The sequence below is a fragment of the Phalangium opilio genome, unplaced genomic scaffold (genome assembly GCF_054372755.1).
Source record: "Phalangium opilio isolate 3A_F unplaced genomic scaffold, DU_Popi_V2 ptg000329l_1, whole genome shotgun sequence".
Lineage (NCBI taxonomy): Eukaryota > Metazoa > Arthropoda > Arachnida > Opiliones > Phalangiidae > Phalangium > Phalangium opilio.
In genome coordinates, this window is record NW_028324226.1 from 12,912,374 (window position 1) to 12,936,739 (window position 24,366).

The following is a 24,366-nucleotide window of genomic DNA, read 5'->3' on the forward strand; positions in this document are numbered from 1 at the left end:
ACGTTTCACGGCCAGAGAAGCATATTTTGAGTATTTTTTCACTATTTTCAAATATAACCACTGAAACCATAATTTTTGTACTTTTTGCTTTAATTCAAGCAAATGTAACGATATTCATTCAAAAAACTGTTAAAATTCAATTTTCAATAAGAAATCGTTGTCATGGATTTTGTATCTTGAAGAAAAAAACATGCGATTTTTTCGGTACATTTTTGAATGCATTTTTTTCTGGACAAATTTTTGACCAAATTCAGCTTAATTTCCTATAAAATACTCATTAAAAGTGATTTCATCTCGATTGAATAATAAATAAAAATGTACCTCGATTTTTCATAACATTTTCAAAATCGACGTTTCACGGCCAGAGAAGCATATTTTGAGTATTTTTTCACTATTTTCAAATATAAATATAACCACTGAAACCATAATTTTTGTACTTTTTGCTTTAATTCAAGCAAATGTAACGATATTCATTCAAAAAACTGTTAAAATTCAATTTTCAATAAGAAATCGTTGTCATGGATTTTGTATCTTGAAGAAAAAAACATGCGATTTTTTCGGTACATTTTTGAATGCATTTTTTTCTGGACAAATTTTTGACCAAATTCAGCTTAATTTCCTATAAAATACTCATTAAAAGTGATTTCATCTCGATTGAATAATAAATAAAAATGTACCTCGATTTTTCATAACATTTTCAAAATCGACGTTTCACGGCCAGAGAAGCATATTTTGAGTATTTTTTCACTATTTTCAAATATAACCACTGAAACCATAATTTTTGTACTTTTTGCTTTAATTCAAGCAAATGTAACGATATTCATTCAAAAAACTGTTAAAATTCAATTTTCAATAAGAAATCGTTGTCATGGATTTTGTATCTTGAAGAAAAAAACATGCGATTTTTTCGGTACATTTTTGAATGCATTTTTTTCTGGACAAATTTTTGACCAAATTCAGCTTAATTCCCTATAAAATACTCATTAAAAGTGATTTCATCTCGATTGAATAATAAATAAAAATGTACCTCGATTTTTAATAACATTTTCAAAATCTACGTTTCACGGCCAGAGAAGCATATTTTGAGTATTTCTTCACTATTTTCAAATATAACCACTGAAACCATAATTTTTGTACTTTTTGCTTTAATTCAAGCAAATGAAACGATATTCATTCAAAAAACTGTTAAAATTCAATTTTCAATAAGAAATCGTTGTCATGGATTTTGTATCTTGAAGAAAAAAACATGCGATTTTTTCGGTACATTTTTGAATGCATTTTTTTCTGGACAAATTTTTGACCAAATTCAGCTTAATTCCCTATAAAATACTCCTTAAAAGTGATTTCATCTCGATTGAATAATAAATAAAAATGTACCTCGATTTTTCATAACATTTTCAAAATCGACGTTTCACGGCCAGAGAAGCATATTTTGAGTATTTCTTCACTATTTTCAAATATAACCACTGAAACCATAATTTTTGTACTTATTGCTTTAATTCAAGCAAATGTAACGATATCCATTCAAAAAACTGTTCAATATCAATTTTAAACAAGAAATCGTTGTCACGGATTTTGTATCTTGAAGAAAAAAAACATGCGATTTTTTCGGTACATTTTTGATAGCATTTTTTCTGGACAAATTTTTGACCGAATTCAGCTTAATTTCCTATAAAATATTCCTTAAAAGTGATTTCATCTCGATTGAACAATAAATAAAAATGTACCTCGATTTTTAATAACATTTTCAAAATCGACGTTTCACGGCCAGAGAAGCATATTTTGAGTATTTTTTCACTATTTTCAAATATAACCACTGAAACCATAATTTTTGTACTTTTTGCTTTAATTCAAGCAAATGTAACGATATTCATTCAAAAAACTGTTAAAATTCAATTTTCAATAAGAAATCGTTGTCATGGATTTTGTATCTTGAAGAAAAAAACATGCGATTTTTTCGGTACATTTTTGAATGCATTTTTTTCTGGACAAATTTTTGACCAAATTCAGCTTAATTTCCTATAAAATACTCATTAAAAGTGATTTCATCTCGATTGAATAATAAATAAAAATGTACCTCGATTTTTCATAACATTTTCAAAATCGACGTTTCACGGCCAGAGAAGCATATTTTGAGTATTTTTTCACTATTTTCAAATATAACCACTGAAACCATAATTTTTGTACTTTTTGCTTTAATTCAAGCAAATGTAACGATATTCATTCAAAAAACTGTTAAAATTCAATTTTCAATAAGAAATCGTTGTCATGGATTTTGTATCTTGAAGAAAAAAACATGCGATTTTTTCGGTACATTTTTGAATGCATTTTTTTCTGGACAAATTTTTGACCAAATTCAGCTTAATTCCCTATAAAATACTCATTAAAAGTGATTTCATCTCGATTGAATAATAAATAAAAATGTACCTCGATTTTTAATAACATTTTCAAAATCTACGTTTCACGGCCAGAGAAGCATATTTTGAGTATTTCTTCACTATTTTCAAATATAACCACTGAAACCATAATTTTTGTACTTTTTGCTTTAATTCAAGCAAATGAAACGATATTCATTCAAAAAACTGTTAAAATTCAATTTTCAATAAGAAATCGTTGTCATGGATTTTGTATCTTGAAGAAAAAAACGTGCGATTTTTTCGGTACATTTTTGAATGCATTTTTTTCTGGACAAATTTTTGACCAAATTCAGCTTAATTCCCTATAAAATACTCCTTAAAAGTGATTTCATCTCGATTGAATAATAAATAAAAATGTACCTCGATTTTTCATAACATTTTCAAAATCGACGTTTCACGGCCAGAGAAGCATATTTTGAGTATTTCTTCACTATTTTCAAATATAACCACTGAAACCATAATTTTTGTACTTATTGCTTTAATTCAAGCAAATGTAACGATATCCATTCAAAAAACTGTTCAATATCAATTTTAAACAAGAAATCGTTGTCACGGATTTTGTATCTTGAAGAAAAAAAACATGCGATTTTTTCGGTACATTTTTGATAGCATTTTTTCTGGACAAATTTTTGACCGAATTCAGCTTAATTTCCTATAAAATATTCCTTAAAAGTGATTTCATCTCGATTGAACAATAAATAAAAATGTACCTCGATTTTTAATAACATTTTCAAAATCGACGTTTCACGGCCAGAGAAGCATATTTTGAGTATTTTTTCACTATTTTCAAATATAACCACTGAAACCATAATTTTTGTACTTTTTGCTTTAATTCAAGCAAATGTAACGATATTCATTCAAAAAACTGTTAAAATTCAATTTTCAATAAGAAATCGTTGTCATGGATTTTGTATCTTGAAGAAAAAAACATGCGATTTTTTCGGTACATTTTTGAATGCATTTTTTTCTGGACAAATTTTTGACCAAATTCAGCTTAATTCCCTATAAAATACTCATTAAAAGTGATTTCATCTCGATTGAATAATAAATAAAAATGTACCTCGATTTTACATAACATTTTCAAAATCGACGTTTCACGGCCAGAGAAGCATATTTTGAGTATTTTTTCACTATTTTCAAATATAACCACTGAAACCATAATTTTTGTACTTTTTGCTTTAATTCAAGCAAATGTAACGATATTCATTCAAAAAACTGTTAAAATTCAATTTTCAATAAGAAATCGTTGTCATGGATTTTGTATCTTGAAGAAAAAAACATGCGATTTTTTCGGTACATTTTTGAATGCATTTTTTTCTGGACAAATTTTTGACCAAATTCAGCTTAATTCCCTATAAAATACTCATTAAAAGTGATTTCATCTCGATTGAATAATAAATAAAAATGTACCTCGATTTTTAATAACATTTTCAAAATCGACGTTTCACGGCCAGAGAAGCATATTTTGAGTATTTTTTCACTATTTTCAAATATAACCACTGAAACCATAATTTTTGTACTTTTTGCTTTAATTCAAGCAAATGTAACGATATTCATTCAAAAAACTGTTAAAATTCAATTTTCAATAAGAAATCGTTGTCATGGATTTTGTATCTTGAAGAAAAAACATGCGATTTTTTCGGTACATTTTGAATGCATTTTTTTCTGGACAAATTTTTGACCAAATTCAGCTTAATTCCCTATAAAATACTCCTTAAAAGTGATTTCATCTCGATTGAATAATAAATAAAAATGTACCTCGATTTTTCATAACATTTTCAAAATCGACGTTTCACGGCCAGAGAAGCATATTTTGAGTATTTCTTCACTATTTTCAAATATAACCACTGAAACCATAATTTTTGTACTTATTGCTTTAATTCAAGCAAATGTAACGATATCCATTCAAAAAACTGTTCAATATCAATTTTAAACAAGAAATCGTTGTCACGGATTTTGTATCTTGAAGAAAAAAAACATGCGATTTTTTCGGTACATTTTTGATAGCATTTTTTCTGGACAAATTTTTGACCGAATTCAGCTTAATTTCCTATAAAATATTCCTTAAAAGTGATTTCATCTCGATTGAACAATAAATAAAAATGTACCTCGATTTTTAATAACATTTTCAAAATCGACGTTTCACGGCCAGAGAAGCATATTTTGAGTATTTTTTCACTATTTTCAAATATAACCACTGAAACCATAATTTTTGTATTTTTTGCTTTAATTCAAGCAAATGTAACGATATTCATTCAAAAAACTGTTAAAATTCAATTTTCAATAAGAAATCGTTGTCATGGATTTTGTATCTTGAAGAAAAAAACATGCGATTTTTTCGGTACATTTTTGAATGCATTTTTTTCTGGACAAATTTTTGACCAAATTCAGCTTAATTCCCTATAAAATACTCATTAAAAGTGATTTCATCTCGATTGAATAATAAATAAAAATGTACCTCGATTTTTCATAACATTTTCAAAATCGACGTTTCACGGCCAGAGAAGCATATTTTGAGTATTTTTTCACTATTTTCAAATATAACCACTGAAACCATAATTTTTGTACTTTTTGCTTTAATTCAAGCAAATGTAACGATATTCATTCAAAAAACTGTTAAAATTCAATTTTCAATAAGAAATCGTTGTCATGGATTTTGTATCTTGAAGAAAAAAACATGCGATTTTTTCGGTACATTTTTGAATGCATTTTTTTCTGGACAAATTTTTGACCAAATTCAGCTTAATTCCCTATAAAATACTCATTAAAAGTGATTTCATCTCGATTGAATAATAAATAAAAATGTACCTCGATTTTTAATAACATTTTCAAAATCGACGTTTCACGGCCAGAGAAGCATATTTTGAGTATTTTTTCACTATTTTCAAATATAACCACTGAAACCATAATTTTTGTACTTTTTGCTTTAATTCAAGCAAATGTAACGATATTCATTCAAAAAACTGTTAAAATTCAATTTTCAATAAGAAATCGTTGTCATGGATTTTGTATCTTGAAGAAAAAACATGCGATTTTTTCGGTACATTTTGAATGCATTTTTTTCTGGACAAATTTTTGACCAAATTCAGCTTAATTCCCTATAAAATACTCCTTAAAAGTGATTTCATCTCGATTGAATAATAAATAAAAATGTACCTCGATTTTTCATAACATTTTCAAAATCGACGTTTCACGGCCAGAGAAGCATATTTTGAGTATTTCTTCACTATTTTCAAATATAACCACTGAAACCATAATTTTTGTACTTATTGCTTTAATTCAAGCAAATGTAACGATATCCATTCAAAAAACTGTTAAATATCAATTTTAAACAAGAAATCGTTGTCACGGATTTTGTATCTTGAAGAAAAAAAACATGCGATTTTTTCGGTACATTTTTGATAGCATTTTTTCTGGACAAATTTTTGACCGAATTCAGCTTAATTCCCTATAAAATATTCCTTAAAAGTGATTTCATCTCGATTGAACAATAAATAAAAATGTACCTCGATTTTTAATAACATTTTCAAAATCGACGTTTCACGGCCAGAGAAGCATATTTTGAGTATTTTTTCACTATTTTCAAATATAACCACTGAAACCATAATTTTTGTACTTTTTGCTTTAATTCAAGCAAATGTAACGATATTCATTCAAAAAACTGTTAAAATTCAATTTTCAATAAGAAATCGTTGTCATGGATTTTGTATCTTGAAGAAAAAAACATGCGATTTTTTCGGTACATTTTTGAATGCATTTTTTTCTGGACAAATTTTTGACCAAATTCAGCTTAATTCCCTATAAAATACTCATTAAAAGTGATTTCATCTCGATTGAATGATAAATAAAAATGTACCTCGATTTTTCATAACATTTTCAAAATCGACGTTTCACGGCCAGAGAAGCATATTTTGAGTATTTTTTCACTATTTTCAAATATAACCACTGAAACCATAATTTTTGTACTTTTTGCTTTAATTCAAGCAAATGTAACGATATTCATTCAAAAAACTGTTAAAATTCAATTTTCAATAAGAAATCGTTGTCATGGATTTTGTATCTTGAAGAAAAAAACATGCGATTTTTTCGGTACATTTTTGAATGCATTTTTTTCTGGACAAATTTTTGACCAAATTCAGCTTAATTCCCTATAAAATACTCATTAAAAGTGATTTCATCTCGATTGAATAATAAATAAAAATGTACCTCGATTTTTAATAACATTTTCAAAATCGACGTTTCACGGCCAGAGAAGCATATTTTGAGTATTTTTTCACTATTTTCAAATATAACCACTGAAACCATAATTTTTGTACTTTTTGCTTTAATTCAAGCAAATGTAACGATATTCATTCAAAAAACTGTTAAAATTCAATTTTCAATAAGAAATCGTTGTCATGGATTTTGTATCTTGAAGAAAAAACATGCGATTTTTTCGGTACATTTTGAATGCATTTTTTTCTGGACAAATTTTTGACCAAATTCAGCTTAATTCCCTATAAAATACTCCTTAAAAGTGATTTCATCTCGATTGAATAATAAATAAAAATGTACCTCGATTTTTCATAACATTTTCAAAATCGACGTTTCACGGCCAGAGAAGCATATTTTGAGTATTTCTTCACTATTTTCAAATATAACCACTGAAACCATAATTTTTGTACTTATTGCTTTAATTCAAGCAAATGTAACGATATCCATTCAAAAAACTGTTAAATATCAATTTTAAACAAGAAATCGTTGTCACGGATTTTGTATCTTGAAGAAAAAAAACATGCGATTTTTTCGGTACATTTTTGATAGCATTTTTTTCTGGACAAATTTTTGACCGAATTCAGCTTAATTCCCTATAAAATACTCCTTAAAAGTGATTTCTTCTCGATTGACCAATAAATAAAAATGTACCTCGATTTTTAATAACATTTTCAAAATCGACGTTTCACGGCCAGAGAAGCATATTTTGAGTATTTCTTCACTATTTTCAAATATAACCACTGAAACCATAATTTTTGTACTTTTTACTTTAATTCAAGCAAATGTAACGATATTCATTCAAAAAACTGTTAAAATTCAATTTTCAACAAGAAATCGTTGTCACGGATTTTGCATCTTGAAGAAAAAAAACATGCGATTTTTTCGGTACATTTTTGAATGCATTTTTTTCTGGACAAATTTTTGACCGAATTCAGCTTAATTCCCTATAAAATATTCCTTAAAAGTGATTTCATCTCGATTGAACAATAAATAAAAATGTACCTCGATTTTTAATAACATTTTCAAAATCGACGTTTCACGGCCAGAGAAGCATATTTTGAGTATTTTTTCACTATTTTCAAATATAACCACTGAAACCATAATTTTTGTAGTTTTTGCTTTAATTCAAGCAAATGTAACGATATTCATTCAAAAAACTGTTAAAATTCAATTTTCAATAAGAAATCGTTGTCATGGATTTTGTATCTTGAAGAAAAAAACATGCGATTTTTTCGGTACATTTTTGAATGCATTTTTTTCTGGACAAATTTTTGACCGAATTCATCTTAATTCCCTATAAAATACTCCTTAAAAGTGATTTCATCTCGATTGAATAATAAATAAAAATGTACCTCGATTTTTAATAACATTTTCAAAATCGACGTTTCACGGCCAGAGAAGCATATTTTGAGTATTTCTTCACTATTTTCAAATATAACCACTGAAACCATAATTTTTGTACTTTTTACTTTAATTCAAGCAAATGTAACGATATTCATTCAAAAAACTGTTAAAATTCAATTTTCAACAAGAAATCGTTGTCACGGATTTTGTATCTTGAAGAAAAAAAACATGCGATTTTTTCGGTACATTTTTGATTGCATTTTTTTCTGGACAAATTTTTGACCGAATTCAGCTTAATTCCCTATAAAATACTCCTTAAAAGTGATTTCTTCTCGATTGACCAATAAATAAAAATGTACCTCGATTTTTAATAACATTTTCAAAATCGACGTTTTACGGCCAGAGAAGCATATTTTGAGTATTTCTTCACTATTTTCAAATATAACCACTGAAACCATAAAGGTTGGTGTTTCTAGCCCACCCGGGAGCGGTGTTGTGAGGTATCAGATGTAACGTAAAAAGTCAAAGCTTTTCCAAAAGACCTGACGACTATTTAATTTTTGAGCTTCCGGGCTCAACGGTTTGCGCGTTCGGCCGTTAACCGAAAGGTTGGTGATTCAAACTCACCCAGGAGCGGTGTTGTGGGGTCTCAGATGTAGCGTAAAAAAACATAATTTTTCCACAATACCTGACGACCATTTAATTTTTGGCTTCCGTGGCGCAATGGTTTGCGCGTTCAGCTGTTAACCGAAAGGTTGGTGGTTCGAGCCCACCCGGGAGCGGTGTTGTGGGGTTTCAGATGTATCGTAAAACGCCAAAGTTTTTCCACAATACCTGACGAACATTTAATATTCGGGCTTCCGTGGCGCAATTTGTAAGCGCGTTCAGCTGTTAACTGAAAGGTTGGTGGTTCGAGCCCACCCGGGAGCGTAGGTGTGAAGTTTTAAAAGTAACGTAAAAAGGCAAAGTTTTACCACGATACCTGAAAACCATTTAATTTCTGAGCTTCCGTGGCTCAATGGTTAGCATGTTCGGCTATTAACCGAAAAGTTGGTGGTTCAAGCCCACTCGGGAGCGGAGTTTTGGGGTCTCAGATGTAGCGTAAAAAAACATAATTTTTCCACAATACCTGACGACCATTTAATTTTTGGGCTTCCGTTTCGCAATGGTTTGCGCGTTTGGCTGTTAACCGAAAGGTTGGAGGTTCGAGCCCACCCGGGAACGATGGTGTGAAGTTTTAGTAGTTACGTATAAAGTCAAAGCTTTTCCAAAAGACCTGACGACCATTTAATTTCTGAGCTTCCGGGCTCAAAAATTAGCGCGTTCGGCCGTTAACCGAAAGGTTGGTGATCCAAGCCAACCCAGGAGCGTAGTTGTGGGGTCTCAGTTGTAGCGTAATAAAACATAATTTTTCCACAATACCTGACGACCATTTAATTTTTGGCTTCCGTGGCGCAATGGTTTGAGCGTTCAACTGTTAAACGAAAGGTTGGTGGTTCGAGCACACCCGGGAGCGGTGTTGTGGGGTTTCAGATGTAACGTAAAACGCCAAAGTTTTTCCACAATACCTGACGAACATTTAATTTTCGGGCTTCCGTGGCGCAATTTGTTAGCGCGTTCAGCTGTTAACCGAAAGGTTGGTGGTTCGAGCCCACCCGGGAGCGTAGGTGTGAAGTTTTAAAAGTAACGTAAAAAGGCAAAGTTTTTCCACGATACCTGAAAACCATTTTATTTCTGAGCTTCCGTGGCTCAATGGTTAGCGCGATCGGCTGTTAACCGAAAAATGGTGGTTCAAGCCCACTGGGGAGCGGAGTTGTGGGGTCTCAGATGTAGCGTTAAAAACCATAATTTTTCCACAATTCCTGACGACCATTTAATTTTTGGGCTTCAGTGAAAATAGTTAGCGCGTTCAGCTGTTAACCGAAAGATTGGTGGTTCGAGCCCTACCTCGAGCCTAGGTGTGAAGTTTTATAAGTAACGTAAAAAGTCAAAGTTTTTCCACAATACCTGACAACTATTCATTTTCTTAGCTTCCGTGGCTCAATGGTTAGCACTTTCGGCTGTTAACCGAAAGGTTGGTGGTTCGAGCCCACCCGGGAGCGGTGTTGTGGGGTTTCAGATGTATCGTAAAACGCCAAAGTTTTTCCACAATACCTGACGAACATTTAATATTCGGGCTTCCGTGGCGCAATTTGTAAGCGCGTTCAGCTGTTAACTAAAAGGTTGGTGGTTCGAGCCCACCCGGGAGCGTAGGTGTGAAGTTTTAAAAGTAACGTAAAAAGGCAAAGTTTTACCACAATACCTGAAAACCATTGAATTTCTGAGCTTCCGTGGCTCAATGGTTAGCGCGTTCGGCTGTTAACCGAAAAGTTGGTGGTTCAAGCCCACTCGGGAGCGGAGTTGTGGGTTCTCAGATGTACCGTAAAAATACATAATTTTTCCACAATACCTGACGACCATTTAATTTTTGGGCTTCCGTTGCGCAAAGGTTTGCGCGTTTGGCTTTTAACCGAAAGGTTGGTGGTTCGAGCACACCCGGGAGCGGTATTGTGAGGTCTCAGATGTAACGTAAAAAGCCAAAGTTTTTCCACAATACCTGAAGACCATTTAATTTTTGGGATTCCGTGGCGCAATGGTAAGCGCGATCGGCTGCTATCCGAAAGGTTGGTGGTTCGAGCCCACGCGGGAGCGGTGTTGTGAGGTATCTGATGTAACGTAAAAAGTCAACGTTTTTTCACAATACCTGAACACCATTTAATTTTTGGGCTTCCGTGTCGCAATGGTTTGCGCGTTTGGCTTTTAACCGAAAGGTTGGTGGTTCGAGCACACCCGGGAGCGGTATTGTGAGGTCTCAGATGTAACGTAAAAAGCCAAAGTTTTTCCACAATACCTGAAGACCATTTAATTTTTGGGATTCCGTGGCGCAATGGTAAGCGCGTTCGGCTGCTATCCGAAAGGTTGGTGGTTCGAGCCCACGCGGGAGCGGTGTTGTGAGGTCTCAGATGTAACGTAAAAAGCCAAAGTTTTTCCACAATACCTGACAACCATTTATTTTCTAAGCTTCCGTGGCTCAATGGTTAGCACTTTCGGCTGTTAACCGAAAGGTTAGTGGTTCGAGCCCACCCGGGAGCGGTGTTGTGGGGTTTCAGATGTAACGTAAAAAGCCAAAGTTTTTCCACAATACCTGATGACCATTTAATTTTCGGGCTTCCGTGGCGCAATTTGTTAGCGCGTTCAGCTGTTAACTAAAAGGTTGGTGGTTCGAGCCCACCCGGGAGCGTAGGTGTGAAGTTTTAAAAGTAACGTAAAAAGGCAAAGTTTTACCACGATACCTGAAAACCATTTAATTTCTGAGCTTCCGTGGCTCAATGGTTAGCGCGTTCGGCAGTTAACCGAAAAGTTGGTGGTTCAAGCCCACTCGGGAGCGGAGTTGTGGGGTCTCAGATGTAGCGTAAAAAAACATAATTTTTCCACAATACCTGACGACCATTCAATTTTTGGGCTTCCGTTGCGCAATGGTTTGCGCGTTTGGCTGTTAACCGAAAGGTTGGAGGTTCGAGCCCACCCGGGAACGATGGTGTCAAGTTTTAGAAGTTTTTTTTTTCAAATTCAAAATGTTTATTTTAACTTTTCATTACATATACAGTTTGCTACGGGGCTAAGTCACATTGTGACTTGTAAGCCCCGTGCCCATCTGCTTAATTTATTACAACAATTTAATTTAATAAAATAAAAAATAGATTTAACAATGGTGTATTATAATAATTAGTGTTAAAGATTCATGAAAAAAGAATTAATGAATATATGTTATATCCACTTAAAATTGAACCGTGGCATGGTATAATATAAAAAATTTAACAATTGGTTTTGCCAAAGGTGGCTTTATAAAAACAAATTAAATAAAAAAGTAAAGGTTTTATTATTTTTTTCTAATATTAGTGATTTTATAGTCTTTTTAAATCTAGTTAAAGTCGGTTTTCCTTGAATTTCAGGTGATATTGTGTTATATAATTTTATTCCCGTATAAAATATAGACGTGAATTTTTTTGAAGTGTTACATTTAGTAATTTTTAGTAGGCTATTTTCCCGCCTAATGTTTGTGTATATGTAACATAAGATATTATACTGTATACTCTTTTGTATGTTTAATATTTTTGCCCTAGTAAAGTACTCTTGGGTATGGACTCTAAATGATAAATTATATATTTATCTAATTGCCCTTTTTTGAAGGATATGTATCCTATTTTTATTAGCTTTTGTTGTGTTGCCCCAGAATTGTATTCCATAGGAGAGCACCGAATTAAATAATGCGTGGTATATTTCAATTAGAATATTTCTGGGTACCATTTTTCTACAATGGTAAAGTAATCCATTCACTCGGGCTAATTTTGAGCTGGTTATATTAACATGACTGTCCCAGGTCAGGTGTTTATCAAAGTATAGGCCTAGATATTTGTATTTATCTACTATTTTAATTTTTTCCTTATTAAGTTCGATACCATTTAGTACCCTACTGAAATCTGTACCCCTATTATGGAATATTATGCATTCCGTCTTTTTTATATTAAGGAGAAGCCCATTATATGTGATCCACTTAAATATCTTATCTAGGTAGTGGTTTGATTGATCTATTGCATTTATTGGGTTTGCGGATTTATATAAAAGGAGCGCGTCATCTGCGTACATGAACATGTGACCAGACGGTGCCTGTTTAATGAGGTCATTTATAAATAGATTAAATAAGAGTGGTGATATTATAGAGCCCTGCGGAACTCCAGACATTAATTGACTTGGCGCAGATAAATCCCTTCCCACTCTAGTGTAGCATTGTCTATTTTCTAGGTAGCTTTTTAGCCACGCACTTGCAGATCCTCTGATCCCTTGTTTGTATAGTTTGTTTAGTAGATGTTCGTGATCTACACTATCGAAAGCTTTTCGCAGATCCAGAAAAACGCCCACACAGATTTCACTTTGATCAAGTGCCTCTAGTATATACTTGTATGCTCCCCCTAATGCTTCCATTGTACCATTTCCACTACGGAAACCAAATTGAAATTCCGATAATATGTTAAATTTCTCCACGAAGGAGTTGAGGCTTTATCAAATATTTTTGCTATAATAGATAGAAGTGAAATAGGGCGATAATTTGACGGAGTTTTTGGGTCGTCTTTTTTAAAAATTGGAACTATTATGGTTTTTTTTAGATTTTCTGGATAGATACCTAGATTGAAGGATAAGTTAATTAGGTATTTAAGAGGGATTATTATGCTTTCTATCACTATTTTCAGCGGTTTAGCTTTTATGCCGTCAAAGCCAGATGACGAGTTAGTTTGGAGAGAGTTAATTATGGTTACAAGTTCTGCTTCGTCGGTTTCGTACAGAGACATTGTGTTGGGGTTTAGTTCGAGAAAGTTTAATGATTTAACATTAACTGGTTTAGATTCGTTGCTAGTAAAATATTCATTTAATTTATTAGGGTGTAATGTAATTTGTTATAAGGTCATTTGACCTTTTCCCAATAGTTGATTTACAATTTGCCATTTTTCTTTATTCGTTTTTGAACCATATAACTTACTCCTGAAAAACTCATTTCGGCTATTTCTAATAATATTGTTTGCTCGGTTTCTAAGATGTAGGTATTGACCTTTGTTCATCTGTGAGGGCGATCTTCTAAACCTTTTTTGTGCTTTATGTTTGTTCCTAAGTGGTCTCCCTCCCAAGTACTGACTGCGCTCGAGGCTGCTTAACTTCAGTGAAGGGACGAAAACCGCTGTTTGGAGCGTGATATGTTCGTTGCTGAGAGTGCTATTTAATAATTTGAATTTAATTAACCTTCATCTTTATAAAACAATAACAAAAAGAAGATATGTTTGCTTTTTTCATATCTGGTGGAATTTAAAAGAGGAAACAAAAGTGAAAAAGCCAACGGCACGCAGTGTTCCCAAGTACCTACTGCGCTCGACGCTGCTTAACTTCGGAGATCAGACGAGAACCGGTGTTTTCAGCGTGATTTGGCCGTTGCCGTGAGTGCTAGTTAATAATTCGGATTTAAATTAAGTGAGACAAATTAACCTTCATCTTTTTAAAACAATAACAAAAAGAAAATATGTTTGCTTTTTTCATATCTATTGGAATTTAAAAGAGGAAAAAAAGTGAAAAAGTCAACGGCACGCAGTGTTCCAAAGTGGTCTCCGTCCCAAGTACTGACTGCGCTCGACGCTATTAACTTCGGTGATCGGACGAGAACCGGTGTTTTCAGCGTGATATGGCCGTTGCCTAGAGTGCTATCTAATAATTTGAATTTAATTAACCTTCATCTTTATAAAACAATAACAAAAAGAAGATATGTTTGCTTTTTTCATATCTGGTGGAATTTAAAAGAGGAAGCAAAAGTGAAAAAGCCAACGGCACGCAGTGTTCCCAAGTACCTACTGCGCTCGACGCTGCTTAACTTCGGAGATCAGACGAGAACCGGTGTTTTCAGCGTGATTAGGCCGTTGCCGTGAGTGCTAGTTAATAATTCGGATTTAAATTAAGTGAGACAAATTAACCTTCATATTTTTAAAACAATAACAAAAAGAAAATATGTTTGCTTTTTTCATATCTATTGGAATTTAAAAGAGGAAAAAAAAGTGAAAAAGCCAACGGCACGCAATGTTCCTAAGTGGTCTCCGTCCCAAGTACTGACTGCGCTCGACCCTGCTTAACTTCGGTGATCGGACGAGAACCGGTGTTTTCAGCGTGATATGGCCGTTGCCGTGAGTGCTAGTTAGTAATTCGAATTTAAATTAAGTGAGAAAAATTAACCTTCATATTTTTAAAACAATAACGAAAAGAAAATATGTTTGCTTTTTTCATATCTATTGGAATTTAAAAGAGGAAAAAAAAGTGAAAAAGCCAACCGCACGCAGTGTTCCAAAGTGGTTTCCGTCCCAAGTACTGACTGCGCTCGACGCTGCTTAACTTCAGTGATGGGACGAAAACCGCTGTTTGTAGCGTGATATGTTCGTTGCTGAGAGTGCTATTTAATAATTTGAATTTAATTAACCTTCATCTTTATAAAACAGTAACAAAAAGAAGATATGTTTGCTTTTTTCATATCTGGTGGAATTTAAAAGAGGAAACAAAAGTGAAAAAGCCAACGGCACGCAGTGTTCCCAAGTACCTACTGCGCTCGACGCTGCTTAACTTCGGTGATGAGACGAGAACCGGTGTTTTCAGCGTGATTTGGCCGTTGCCGTGAGTCCTAGTTAATAATTCGGATTTAAATTAAGTGAGACAAATTAACCTTCATCTTTTTAAAACAATAACAAATAGAAAATATGATTGCTTTTTTCATATCTATTGGAATTTAAAAGAGGAAAAAAAGTGAAAAAGTCAACGGCACGAAGTGTTCCAAAGTGGTCTCCGTCCCAAGTACTGACTGCACTCGACGCTGCTTAACTTCGGTGATCGGACGAGAACCGGTGTTCTCAGCGTGATATGGCCGTTGCCTAGAGTGCTATCTAATAATTTGAATTTAATTAACGTTCATCTTTATAAAACAATAACAAATAGAAGATATGTTTGCTTTTTTCATATCTGGTGGAATTTAAAAGAGGAAACAAAAGTGAAAAAGCCAACGGCACGCAGTGTTCCCAAGTACTGACTGCGCTCGACGCTGCTTAACTTGGGTGATCGGACGAGAACCGGTGTTTTCATCGTGACATGGCCGTGGCCGTGAGTGCTAGTTAATAAATCGAATTTAAATTAAGTGAGACAAATTAACCTTCATATTTTTAAAACAATAACAAAAAGAAAATATGTTTGCTTTTTTCATATCTATTGGAATTTAAAAGAGGAAAAAAAAGTGAAAAAGCCAACGGCACGCAATGTTCCTAAGTGGTCTCCCTCCCAAAAACTGACTGCGCTCGACGCTGCTTAACTTCAGTGATCGGACGAGAACCGGCGTTTTCAGCGTGATATGCCCGTTGCCGAGAGTGCTAATTAAAAATTCAAATTTAAATTAAGTGAGACAAATTAACCTTCATCTTTTTAAAACAATAACAAAAAGAAAATATGTTTGCTTTTTTCATATCTATTGGAATTTAAAAGAGGAAAAAAAAGTGAAAAAGCCAACGGCCCGCAGTGTTCCCAAGTACTGACTGCGCTCGACGCTGCTTAACTTCGGTGATCGGACGAGAACCGGTGTTTTCAGCGTGATATGGCCGTTGCCGTGAGTGCTAGTTAATAATTTGAATTTAAATTAAGTGAAACAAATTAACCTTCATATTTTTAAAACAATAACAAAAAGAAAATATGTTTGCTTTTTTCATATCTATTGGAATTTAAAAGAGGAAAAAAAAGTGAAAAAGCCAACGGCACGCAATGTTCCTAAGTGGTCTCCCTCCCAAGTACTGACTGCGCTCGACGCTGCTTAACTTCGGTGATCGGACGAGAACCGGTGTTTCCAGCGTGATATGGCCGTTGCCGAGAGTGATATCTAATAATTTGAATTTAATTAACCTTCATCTTTATAAAAGAATAACAAAAAGAAGATATGTTTGCTTTTTTTATATCTGACGGAGTTTAAAAGAGGAAACAAAAGTGAAAAAGCCAACAACACGCAGTGTTACGAAGTACTGACTGCGCTCGACGCTGCTTAACTTCGGTGATCAGACGAGAACCGGTGTTTTCAGCGCAGTGGTGGGAATCTTCAGAAGAATCTTCTTAAGAAGGGCGCTATCACGCCTTCTAACCCTTCTTTTCCGTAGAAGAGAGGGCAACACTATAAAAGCTGAAGTGCGCCTTCTTTGAAAAGAAGATTGGGTAAAAGAAGGCACAACTTCCTACCTTCCTTCCCCAGACCGAAAAATGCATGGAATGGAGTTTTAGCTATCGCGAACCCCCCTTCTAAGATTCGGAAGGTACTCCCTCGAGAAGGGAGGTGAGCCTTCTTTTTTGGGAAGAAATATCTCTTTAGAATTAAAGAAGGCAACTGGCTGGAGAAGGATGTTTACCTTCTTTTTATGGGAAGGGATAGTGGCAAAGAAGGGAAGTTTTGGGGAGGGAGAGAATAGGCATTGCCCAAGAAGGGAATTTTTTTTTATTCCGTGATGTAAACAGCCCGCATAAGGTTTTAAGGCTTCTTTCAATGGGAAAGAAGTTCTGATAGGTAAGGTAGTACAGCTCTATTATGAAATCAAATACGAGAAACTATCGGTAGATGATGTTATTCCACCAAATAAAAATTTATGTGTTTGAAAATATGAATTTGATTGAATCGATGAAGAAATACTGATCATTCTCAATTTATTTAGTCACTAGTATGTAGTAATTACAATTATGGTTTTTTCTATTGAGTTCAAATACTAACTTTCTGCCCTAATGAAATATTAAACCTAGGCCTATATGTGAATTATGTTAATGATTTTAGTATTAAGCATAAAACTATGGATTTTATTATGAAGCATAAAATTACGGACAATTTCAATATTAAGCATAAAATTACGGATATAAGTATTAAGCGTAAAATTACAAATTTTAATATTAAGCATCAACTTATTAATCTGTGACGATCAAATCAAAGCAGCGATTCCAAAACAGATTTTGATATCAAACTCGACGAAGGTAAACAAAAACTAGCTTTTTTATTCAATTGGTTTATATGTAACCTAAACGGGAGCCACCGAGACTTGCGGTATTCTCTTTGTTAGATGCTTGCTCCTCCGCGGGCCGGTGAATATTTTCACCCAGCAAGTCTTTTGTGGTGCCTTTTAATCATAGTAATTTTGCACAGCTGATAGATATTTCACCTTGTGCACATTTTATTTTATCCAACCTGGAATCCGTTGGCGACAATTTTCGGAGCACAAGACTCGGATTCGGATTCTAAACTAAACACTAAAGGCAACGTTAGATGACGACGGTTGGGAGAGAAAAAGTTGCAGAGCACACTCCTTACAATTAGTTGTAAATGATGCCATTAAGGCCAATGACTGATCGAAACAGTTACTCGAAAATGTCCAAAACAGGAAAAACCTTTTTCTAAAATCGCTTAAATGGACGGAAGAATTAAAATCAAGAAGTAGCGGCGTTGATTTGAACATGATAGGGGGTGTTCGCTGGAGCGCTGTTTTTCTTGGATTGGAATGATTTACGAAGGTCAGTTTATTTTAAGGGTCCATCTTTTCTAGAAAGAACCTCTGAATGTTTTTTGTCTAACTTCAATTTGAAAGGTTAGACAAGCAAGATCTAATAGAGAATATTTTGTACAATAAACAAATATATTCCAGGATAATGTTGGAAGCAATGGTTTATGGAAACAAAAAATTCCACGATCGGAGTACTGGAAAATCTCCAAAAACGGATTTCATCAATGTTGAAGGACCCATATTACATAATGGCCTCTCTCCTTGATCCAACCCAAAAAAAACATACTTTTTGAGAGTAAGTATCATTATCTATGAACATGTTTATTACGAATATCGAACATCGCAGAGATCAGTTCTTATTATGGTACAATTTTGATTTGTTGCTTTTCCAACTTTGAAGAATTAAATTTTGCTAAAAATAATATTCAATTTGATTCACTTTGATTATAGACACGTCAATAATACAATTCCATGTTCATAATTAACATTAATAAAATAAATTTACGACATGGATATAAGTCATGTTTATACTAATATTTCAAATCTTAAGGTTCTTATGCACAACCAGTATGGACAAATTTGTATCCAAACTTCAAGTGCGTAACAAAAGCACGCGCACATGTTGTAATTAGAGAGTAAGTAATTTCATAGGTATTTGAAAATTAAGCATAGAGGTCCGTGCACTCGAACTAAAAAAAACTCGCGGATATTTTAAATCCTGAAGATCCTGAAGTTTTTCGTCTCTTGTCAGCACGCACAAAGCTAGGTAACGTAGAGACCTAGGTTTGCTCGTGCTGACAATCGATGTTGTAACAGAGTATATCCAGAATAAGCTGTCGTTCGAGATAGGGATTTGCCTATCCTGTAGAGTGAAAATAATTTACTCACGCGCATTCTTTATCCATGGTCATAACCCTCTATCTCTTACTTTATTGATATCCCCCTTCCGGGGAAAATATTATTTTTTCTTACAAAAGTCAAAAACTGAGGTAAGAGATATGAGGGTGAGACGTCAAGAGACATTTCGTAGTACCACAGCTCTATTGGAGCATTTACACTTAAATATTTCTATGATTGAATGACTATCCTTAATCTCATGGTCGCCTTACCAGTGCCACCATCGTGCATCCCGTGAAACAAATTTTTTGAAGTGAAATGTGTTGTTAAATATTGTTTATAATTGTAATATATTTATATATTTTTAATTTTTACTGTAGTTTTATTAATTTGTTTGGCCTTAAAAATTAATTTTAATTTTCTGAGATTAATAAATCTTTCATATCTAAAATATTCTTCTTTCCTTTACCTTCTTAAACATTGGCCTTCCCTTCAAAAGAAGGTAGATTGGGTTCCGAGAGAGGAGATCTTCTCGAAAAAGAAGGCGCTGTCCCCTCTCTAGGAATCTTTCGTCCAACCATAGTAGGTTTCCTTCTAAAGAAGGTAAACTTTCCTTCCGAGGCAAGCGCCTTCTTTTACAAAGAAGGAAAAATTTTCTTCTAATGGGGGAAAACTACAGTTGAGAAGGGGGAACACCACTTCGAACCCTAGACTTTCAGCCTGTCTGAGTTACTCACCCCTTTCTTCTCTCCAACACCCCTACTCTTGAACGGAGAAGGGAGAGAAGAGAATTTTTCAAAAAGCTTCTGAGAAGGTGAAGCGGGATTTGACGGTGTCGCCCTCTGCGTCAAAGAAGGGAAGGTTGGTCTAGGGAAGATCTCTAAATTCCCACCACTGTTTCAGCGTGATATGGCCGTTTCCGTGAGTGCTAGTTAATAATTCGAATTTAAATTAAGTGAGACAAATTAACCTTCATATTTTTAAAACAATAACAAAAAGAAAATATGTTTGCTTTTTTCATATCTATTGGAATTTAAAAGGGGAAAAAAAGTGAAAAAGCCAACCGCACGCAGTGTTCCCAAGTACTGACTGCGCTCGACGCTGCTTAACTTCGGTGATCGGACGAGAACCGGTGTTTTCAGCGTGATATGGCCGTTGCCGAGAGTGATATCTAATAATTTGAATTTAATTAACCTTCATCTTTATAAAAGAATAACAAAAAGAAGATATGTTTGCTTTTTTTATATCTGACGGAGTTTAAAAGAGGAAACAAAAGTGAAAAAGCCAACAACACGCAGTGTTCCGAAGTACTGACTGCGCTCGACGCTGCTTAACTTCGGTGATCAGACGAGAACCGGTTTTTCAGCGTGATATGGCCGTTGCCGTAAGTACTAGTTAATAATTCGAATTTAAATTAAGTGAGACAATTTAACCTTCATCTTTTTAAAACAATAACAAAAAGAAAATATGTTTGCTTTTTTCATATCTATTGGAATTTAAAAGAGGAAAAAAAAGTGAAAAAGCCAACCGCACGCAGTGTTCCTAAGTGGTCTCCCTCCCAAGTACTGACTGCGCTCGACGCTGCTTAACTTCAGCGATCGGGCGAGAACCGCTGTTTGTAGCGTGATATGTCCGTTGCTGAGAGTGCTAATTAATAATTTGAATTTAATTAACCTTCATCTTTACAAAACAATAACAAAAAGAAGATATGTTTGATATTTCATATCTGGTGGAATTTAAAAGAGGAAACAAAAGTTAAAAAGCCAACGGCACGCAGTGTTCCCAAGTACTGACTGCGCTCGACGCTGCTTAACTTCGGTGATCGGACGAGAACCGGTGTTTTCAGCGTGATATGGCCGTTGCCGAGAGTGCTTCTTAATAATTCGAATTTAAATTAAGTGAGACAATTTAACCTTCATCTTTTTAAAACAATAACAAAAAGAAAATATGTTTGCTTTTTTCATATGTATTGGAATTTAAAAGAGGAAAAAAAGTGAAAAAGCCAACGGCACGCAGTGTTCCTAAGTGGTCTCCGTCCCAAGTACTGACTGCGCTCGACGCTGCTTAACTTCGGTGATCGGACGAGAACCGGTGTTTTCAGCGTGATATGGCCGTTGCCGAGAGTGATATCTAATAATTTGAATTTAATTAACCTTCATCTTTATAAAAGAATAACAAAAAGAAGATATGTTTGCTTTTTTTATATCTGACGGAGTTTAAAAGAGGAAACAAAAGTGAAAAAGCCAACAACACGCAGTGTTCCGAAGTACTGACTGCGCTCGACGCTGCTTAACTTCGGTGATCAGACGAGAACCGGTGTTTTCAGCGTGATATGGCCGTTTCCGTGAGTGCTAGTTAATAATTCGAATTTAAATTAAGTGAGACAAATTAACCTTCATATTTTTAAAACAATAACAAAAAGAAAATATGTTTGCTTTTTTCATATCTATTGGAATTTAAAAGGGGAAAAAAAGTAAAAAAGCCAACCGCACGCAGTGTTCCCAAGTACTGACTGCGCTTGACGCTGCTTAACTTCGGTGATCGGACGAGAACCGGTGTTTTCAGCGTGATATGGCCGTTGCCGAGAGTGATATCTAATAATTTGAATTTAATTAACCTTCATCTTTAAAAAACAATAACAAAAAGAAGATGTGTTTGCTTTTTTCATATCTGACGGAGTTTAAAAGAGGAAAAAAAGTGAAAAAGCCAACGGCACGCAGTGTTCCGAAGTACTGACTGCGCTCGAAGCTGCTTAACTTCGGTGATCAGACGAGAACCGGTGTTTTCAGCGTGATATGGCCGTTGCCGTAAGTACTAGTTAATAATTCGAATTTAAATTAAGTGAGACAATTTAACCTTCATCTTTTTAAAACAATAACAAAAAGAAAATATGTTTGCTTTTTTCATATCTATTGGAATTTAAAAGAGGAAAAAAAAGTGAAAAAGCCAACCGCACGCAGTGTTCCTAAGTGGTCTCCCTCCCAAGCACTGACTGCGCTCGACGCTGCTTAACTTCGGTGATCAGACGAGAACCGGTGTTTGTAGCGTGATATGTCCGTTGCTGAGAGTGCTAATTAATAATTTGAATTTAATTAACCTTCATCTTTATAAAACAATAACAAAAAGAAGATATGTTTGATTTTTCATATCTGGTGGAATTTAAAAGAGGAAACAACAGTTAAAAAGCCAACGGCACGCAGTGTTCCCAAGTACTGACTGCGCTCGACGCTGCTTAACTTCGGTGATCGGGCGAGAACCGGTGTTTTCAGCGTGATATGGCCGTTGCCGTGAGTGCTAGTTAATAATTCGAATTTAAATTAAGTGAGACAAATTAACCTTCATATTTTTAAAACAATAACAACAAGTCGGGAAAACCAAAATATTACCTCTCCGTGTCGAGAAGATTATATAACCTTAAGTATCCAATGAAAACTTCGACCTTTTTGCCCTCATCCTTTCCCGCGCTTTGCGCTTCCGCATTTCATCCTTACTCTCAACATTATCTTCCTCCATTTTACATATAAAAATCAAATACTCACAAAAAGAAGTGGCAAAAACCTGCTGGCTCTTTACAACCACTTAATTTGACTTAATATCCAATTTCCAACAACAATAATATACCGGTAGTTTAATTGACAACCTACTAGCATCGAAATTCTCATTAAGAATGGCTCCCGCGGTAAAAAAACGGCAATTTTCAACTAGGTGGGCGTTATCTCATTAGATTTGAAAAATATCATTTGTCTTTTTTACCAATGCCTAACCGTTTGGATTTTTTAAAGCAATCTTGGCACCAAAAAATATTTTTGAATGAGCATAAAAAAGGTCTATCCTCTCGTCATTTTTAAAGCTTTTCTCATGATTACTCTATACAACAGTAACAAGGAGTATAAACCCATTAGTGGAAGCAGTATTTTTTTCCCAAAACAATCTCGCTTATGTTTATGCAATGAATGAAATATATCACAATGCACGGGCCTTGATAGATATAGGAGGCAATGAAGGAAATATATAGCATGCACGGGCCTTGGTAGATATAGGAGGCAATGATAATCTCTCTCTTTGCACGAGAGGTTTATCTTTAATATTTAAATAAATATAATTATTTTTAATTATTTTAATCTTCAATAATTAACATTAATAGTAGTTAAATCGTTTAAAATAAAGCTATACCTATTATCTTCTCAAACTTTGCTAATATTGACGTTTAAAGTGAAGGGTACCCCTCTTGCCCGCTTTTTTCAAATTTGGGGTATATATACGATTCGTTTCCATTATAATAATAAGGAAAAAGCGCAATTGCGAAAACCTTTGGTGGCGATCCCACCTTAGGGAGGCTAGACGTTTCTCGTAACCCTAGCTGATCGCCGCGTATATCCTAAAACCAAACGATGATAATGGAGTAGAAGCCAATGATACAGATTGGTGTCTATGTGGAATAGAAGGAAGACCAGTGGATGGTGGTGTTAGAAGCCAGTGTAAGTGCAGACTGGTGTCAATGTGGGATTGACAAAGAACAGAAGATGGTGGTGGTGTTAGAAGCCAGTGTAAGTGCAGACTGGTGTCAATGTAGGATTGACAAAGAACAGAAGATGGTGGTGATTAGAAGCCAGTATGTACAGACTGGTGTCCACGTGGAATGGACGAAGACCAGAAGATGGTGGTGATTAGCAGCCAGTAAGAACAGACTAGTGTCCGTGTGGTGTGGACAAAGACCAGAAGATTGGTGGTGTGAGAACTCAAGTAGAGGAGCCCATTTCCGTGACTGTGAAAGCAGTTCGGAAATGGCGAACACGTTTGCTCCGATACGCAAACTGCGAACGCGGTCACGTGGGTGTAACAACGGACAGACAGACAGACACACACACAGACACACAGACAGACACGGCCGTTACAGAACCTCTCCTGGACTACGTCACACGGAGAGGTAAAAAGAAAATATGTTTGCTTTTTTCATATCTATTGGAATTTAAAAGAGGAAAAAAAAGTGAAAAAGCCAACCGCACGCAGTGTTCCTAAGTGGTCTCCCTCCCAAGTACTGACTGCGCTCGACGCTGCTTAACTTCAGCGATCGGGCGAGAACCGCTGTTTGTAGCGTGATATGTCCGTTGCTGAGAGTGCTAATTAATAATTTGAATTTAATTAACCTTCATCTTTACAAAACAATAACAAAAAGAAGATATGTTTGATATTTCATATCTGGTGGAATTTAAAAGAGGAAACAAAAGTTAAAAAGCCAACGGCACGCAGTGTTCCCAAGTACTGACTGCGCTCGACGCTGCTTAACTTCGGTGAGCGGACGAGAACCGGTGTTTTCAGCGTGATATGGCCGTTGCCGAGAGTGCTACTTAATAATTCGAATTTAAATTAAGTGAGACAAT

At 34.6% G+C, this 24,366-nt stretch overlaps 2 non-coding genes and 15 pseudogenes across 2 annotated transcripts; 1 reads left to right on the forward strand and 16 right to left on the reverse strand.

Moving 5' to 3' along the window:
• Positions 1-10,927: 10,927 nt before the first annotated feature.
• TRNAS-GCU (transfer RNA serine (anticodon GCU)) lies at positions 10,928-11,000 on the forward strand. Its single transcript has one exon. It is a non-coding gene; the product is annotated as a tRNA-Ser (tRNA).
• A 2,935-nt stretch (positions 11,001-13,935) lies between these two features.
• Positions 13,936-14,038, reverse strand: LOC149611026 (5S ribosomal RNA; annotated as a pseudogene).
• Positions 14,039-14,174: 136 nt separating this feature from the next.
• On the reverse strand, positions 14,175-14,292 carry LOC149611027 (5S ribosomal RNA; annotated as a pseudogene).
• A 362-nt stretch (positions 14,293-14,654) lies between these two features.
• LOC149611028 (5S ribosomal RNA) lies at positions 14,655-14,773 on the reverse strand (annotated as a pseudogene).
• Positions 14,774-15,390: 617 nt separating this feature from the next.
• Positions 15,391-15,509, reverse strand: LOC149611029 (5S ribosomal RNA; annotated as a pseudogene).
• A 362-nt stretch (positions 15,510-15,871) lies between these two features.
• Positions 15,872-15,990, reverse strand: LOC149611030 (5S ribosomal RNA; annotated as a pseudogene).
• A 137-nt stretch (positions 15,991-16,127) lies between these two features.
• LOC149611031 (5S ribosomal RNA) lies at positions 16,128-16,230 on the reverse strand (annotated as a pseudogene).
• Positions 16,231-16,367: 137 nt separating this feature from the next.
• Positions 16,368-16,486, reverse strand: LOC149611032 (5S ribosomal RNA). The gene has a single exon (XR_016376847.1). It is a non-coding gene; the product is annotated as a 5S ribosomal RNA (ribosomal RNA).
• Positions 16,487-20,042: 3,556 nt separating this feature from the next.
• LOC149611033 (5S ribosomal RNA) lies at positions 20,043-20,145 on the reverse strand (annotated as a pseudogene).
• Positions 20,146-20,746: 601 nt separating this feature from the next.
• Positions 20,747-20,849, reverse strand: LOC149611034 (5S ribosomal RNA; annotated as a pseudogene).
• Positions 20,850-20,985: 136 nt separating this feature from the next.
• Positions 20,986-21,104, reverse strand: LOC149611035 (5S ribosomal RNA; annotated as a pseudogene).
• A 122-nt stretch (positions 21,105-21,226) lies between these two features.
• On the reverse strand, positions 21,227-21,329 carry LOC149611036 (5S ribosomal RNA; annotated as a pseudogene).
• Positions 21,330-21,465: 136 nt separating this feature from the next.
• On the reverse strand, positions 21,466-21,568 carry LOC149611037 (5S ribosomal RNA; annotated as a pseudogene).
• Positions 21,569-21,689: 121 nt separating this feature from the next.
• On the reverse strand, positions 21,690-21,792 carry LOC149611038 (5S ribosomal RNA; annotated as a pseudogene).
• A 137-nt stretch (positions 21,793-21,929) lies between these two features.
• Positions 21,930-22,048, reverse strand: LOC149611039 (5S ribosomal RNA; annotated as a pseudogene).
• A 121-nt stretch (positions 22,049-22,169) lies between these two features.
• On the reverse strand, positions 22,170-22,272 carry LOC149611040 (5S ribosomal RNA; annotated as a pseudogene).
• Positions 22,273-24,219: 1,947 nt separating this feature from the next.
• Positions 24,220-24,322, reverse strand: LOC149611041 (5S ribosomal RNA; annotated as a pseudogene).
• Positions 24,323-24,366: the final 44 nt, after the last annotated feature.